Below are 5,240 nucleotides of genomic sequence, written 5' to 3' on the forward strand. Positions count from 1 at the left end.
CGTAGTAGACTTGCTGTCTGAGATAACCAGCATCATGAACAAAATCTAAAACTTGGCACTCGATCACACCATCCTAAACAAGGATCCATTGGGAGTACATCGCTGGAAACCCCGACATGCCTCTTCAAAAATATTCCAACACGACTTGCTTTTAAAGGCTGGTTAAACAAATATCTTTCAAGAAACCAGGTTTAACTATTTTCTTTTTTATTTAAAAATTTAGCTTAAGTTCTCGTTTAGACATACACTCAACTTATTTGTAATATAATGGAATGGTAGAATCACAGACCGGCTGAATACTTTCTATTACTCACTGGGAAAATCTATGTATTATTTTCACTTGTCTGATTATCCTTTTATTACTATTTTGTTTTGTTTTTTGCTTGTTTTTTTTTTTTTTTTTTTTTTTTTTTTATCAGTCACTATCATTGTCTGCATTGTAATATGTGGATTATGGATTTACTTTATTCTACAGTTAAATTGTCCAATCAAATACGTGCATTCATCAGTCTCGTCAATCTGTCTCTTGATTTCAATCTAATTCACTGACCTCAACTTAGCACTAGTGTACTCAGCGGACGCCGCCTGAATACCCGTATGTTTCATGCCCGTAATTCAAAACGCCAAAGTGCCAAAGCCTGTGGAGAGAATCGTGCGATAAGTTTATCTATGACTTAGCAATTCCCAAAAAAATACTAAGCATAAAAACCTACACATCACCTGAAAGCTTAGATATAGGCGAATACAGCACTGCATGTGCCATATGAATGTTTGCCTGAAGGCAAATTTTGCTGTTTCGACATTATTTTCAGTCACGCAAATGTCCCGTGAATTGTGAATGGTATGGGCTGGACGATCGCGTCTCATTTTTTCTTATCTACCGTGACCTTATCTACCTTTATTTTCTAGCTACCTCCAAATAACTACCCACGTGATATCGGCAACGGATTATGTTATTGGTGCATTTGTTAGGCACAGTGATAACAAGTGTGAATTGACTTGCATTGGAAACAGTTCTCGTATTAGTATTAGTTGCTGGTGTTCATATGTTGACTGCAAAAGATATGCGCTATACCGAGTTCAGTGAATTGCGCCCTCATTGGAAAGTAGATTTTTTTTTTTTTTTTTTTGGTGAATTTGATAGTTGATAGGGTGTACGGGGTTAAATTGAATTTCCGATGTCAAAATTCCTACTACCAATTACTTTGTTTGTATGATAAGTATATGGTGAATGCTTGTTTTTGTATGTTGGAATCGGTTTACTGAACCAATTCGACATAGGTGGCGCTATTTACAAAAGTCGCGGATGGCGCATAAGCATTATAAAATAATGTCAAAATAATGACACATTTTCTTTCCTTAGTTGCTAGGTATTTTTCAAGAAAGCTAGAAGAAGATTAAGAGAGAAGAAAAGGCGAAGTTAATAACTATCAAATTTATTTACAAAAGTCGCGGATGGCGCATAAGCATTATAAAATAATGTCAAAATAATGACACATTTTCTTTCCTTAGTTGCTAGGTATTTTTCAAGAAAGCTGGAAGAAGATTAAGAGAGAAGAAAAGGCGAAGTTAATAACTATCAAATAGTGAAGTTATAAAAGTTTACAAAAACTATATGCGCTTGAATTGATAGTTTGTTGTCTACATAAAGTTCTAATGTATCATTTCTTTCTGCAGATGTATCTTTTCATTTATTTTGTTTCCAGGACCATGTTTTTAACCATATTAAAGTGGACAAAATTACATTTAAATGGTGTTCGCCATCCCAAACAGCACGTTCTGGTATTTCATGTAAACAAACAATGTATCACGTTAAACGCGTTATATATGTCAATATGGTTCCCGTAAAGAACATGCGGCGGCGCGACGCCTGTAATCATGCTTTAATATGCACGAATTATTTGTATGTTTTATAACTATGATGACCCCATTCGTTTTGAAGAGATGTCCTGAGACGTTTAATCCCGCCACGTGACATACTGGAGTGTCTCATCGCTGTTGTAACAAAATCACTACAGGGGGCAATTAGTGTAGTGTCGCTGTTATTTTTCTGGTTAAGGTAAATTATAATAATATGAGATATATAATTCCCCTATTGACGATACAAATGAATTATCAGATACAATATTTCATGTCTTTAAATTTATGATCGGTGTCGGTGGAATTGAGATTGTAAAAGTGTACTGCTTTTAGTCATTTATTATCAATATACAGTAGATGCATGTAGTACACCTATTCGTTCATTCAAAAATAAATGTCAATCACAGACATCATAACAAAACATTGAAACATGTAAATATTACAAAAATATTCACCTATCATTATGTTAAAATGACATTGAATGGCGCTATGCAAATGTGATAATAACACCGACCATACCCGCCAACACAGTCTTAGCTGGTCACATGTCTCGTATACATCGACGATCACTTAAAGCGCCACGTGACAGTCGTCACATCCTGTTTGATGTGGATACATTGCTTGTTTCACACGAAAAATGAATGTGGGGCAAGTGACAATTTAATACTATAGCCTAATACACCTTCCCTGGGTTATATGATAATATATACATCATTATTGACACAGTATTCATATATGCCATAGCAGTGGGTCGAAATGTAAATCTCTTGGTGTAGTATTACTGTAAAATACTTAATTTTCGCTGAAGAAGTGATTCAGTAAAAATCAAATCCAGCGAATAAACCTTTGCATTCAATTCGCCAATGTAAATAAATTCCATACGAAACACCCAAAAAGTCTTTTCAGCAAAAATTATTCCAACTAAAATAAAGTATTTCACAGTACTGTAGTTGAGATGAAACTGGAATAAATACAATTTGCATACACGTTACTCGGCAACAACAATCATGAATACTATTGATTCGCCTCTAAAAAAAGTTTGGACGTAGAAGTCTAACGCAATTTGGCATTTCCTACGGAAGTGCTCATATGATTCACTAAGCTAGTCCACAAAATTGACAAATACATTCCCATTTAAATATTCTGGGTGTACAGTCTTGATTTGAGTTTACTAATATCAATGTAGAGGCCCATGTCTTGAAATTGGAAAAAGAAAACAAATATTTTCAGGAATATATACACAACCAGTCTCATACACTTCTGTGTTTAAACTGTATGTATTGCTGCAATGCCATTTTTGTCATAGAGAAATGGTTTGCCAACTTAAGGACGCAGTCTGAGTATGTGCTAGTAACACACACATACAATCACGTGACACAGAATATGCCACTAGATAAAGAAGATGAAAATACATTTATTTGAAATGTGAACAATCCAATAATGGTAATCTCACAGGCGACTGGGACTAGGAACGTGATTGAGGTAGACATCCGGTTGAACCGTCTTCCGTTTGGTCGCCGCCTCTAACGGCGTACACTTCTGATTCATTAACAATAAATATAACACGTGATTTGTTCAGTTTATTGCCCGATTCAAACTGTAAGAGAGTACCTTGGGAATTACAGAGGAAGCATATAGAACTTGATTTACTCCGCATTCAACGAACGTATCAAATGTTGATATGCCCTTTACACGTACTAGCATTTTCCGAAGGTGTCACTGACTACATTTTTTTAAAGATTTTGCCATAGAATGTGGGTATGGATTTGCTTGCAAACGTCCCAAGTGTGTATCGATCACAATTCTTACTGAATGGTCATGGATTGACTGATAACGTATTCAAGTATCATTTTATTCTAGCGTATGTAGTTATTTAGTCTATAATTGGGTACACTGTTAATAGTGGAGAACATCTTGTAATCATGAAGCTCTTGTGACGTCATACGGCTGAGTATACTCAGGCTACAGACATCTTGCAATCGTGACTTTTCGGTTGACCGCGACTTCCCGGTATAAACAGCGTCACCTAAACACTCATTTTGTATTGGCTTGAAGACAGTCTTAGCGATTCTGTCAGGATTGACATAAGTAGATATCGTCGTTGATTTTGACTTGACTACACGCATTGACCTAGAATGAATTCTAAGGTGTATGCACACACATAAACTGGCATTACAATGATTTACCACAGAAATAAACAGTCTTGTCAATGTCTTGAAACTTCCTGTTTATCACTTATGGTAATATACATGGACATTTCATTCTTTCTAGAACAGAGATGATTTCGGAATCAGGATGAGTAAGTTCACAATCAGACACCCACGAGTATGCCGGGACGTGGTAGCTATCATCGTTACATTAAAATCATAACATTGGTCATAGTTAAAATATATTAGGTGGAGATATTTATGACGTAATGTAGAAATCTACTCAAAAGTAAATATTATGCCAGTCTTTGTTATGTTATGTTACAAGAATGAAAAAAATGGGCGGTTTCTATGACAATCGATGTACAAAACGGAATGGGAGAGATCACATTGCATTTTAACATTTTAACACTGTTTCTTTGAGGATGAGCAACATTTTGTAATGAAATGTCCAGCTTACAGTCACCATAGGGACAAATTATTCCTGACTGCACAAAATAAAGTTCCAAATTTTGATAAAGAAAATAGTCAGAATAAATTCATTTTGATTATGGCAAACCATACTCTAGCACCAGCCTTAGCAGTCTTCCTAAAAAACAGCTATGGAACAAAACAGCAACAACTATCAGTGTATTAGGCTACATTTTGTGTTCATTCTATATTCTGTATTCACCATTGACTGCAAATTGTCTTTATTGTTTTTGATTTGTTTTATTTTTTTTGAAAAGTTTATATTTTCTGTTTTCTTTTTTAGATTGTAGTTTGTTTTAATTTCTTTCTGTAAGAAAGGATTTTATGCGTCTAATAAAAAATAAAAATAAAAATATGGGACCCACCGTGACTCCGAACACGACTGGACGCGACGATTGCGGCAATTTACTGGTAAATTTATGTTATAGAAATCTTCGAATGTTGAAAATATTGCTAAAATAAATAATGATTATATGATAATTGAAAACATCGAACAATATTAATATTTCTGTTCTTTTTTCACGGAATCTTTCACAGATTATCGTCGTCCAAATAAATAGAAGTCGACAATATTCTATCAGTTTGAATGATGATCTATTGTAAAATATGTTTTGGTGGGAAAACCTATTGCGCTTTCTTATATCGTTGCGATATTATTCAAAGAAACTCAATTCTGAGCGGAATCAGTTAAAATCAGACCAAGTCACATGACACCAGTAACTTCTCGGGGGTCAATCTTACACGCGCATGCTCATTAAGGAG

The sequence above is a fragment of the Saccoglossus kowalevskii genome, chromosome 9 (genome assembly GCF_978046115.1).
Source record: "Saccoglossus kowalevskii chromosome 9, keSacKowa6.1, whole genome shotgun sequence".
NCBI classification, from domain to species: Eukaryota; Metazoa; Hemichordata; class Enteropneusta; family Harrimaniidae; genus Saccoglossus; species Saccoglossus kowalevskii.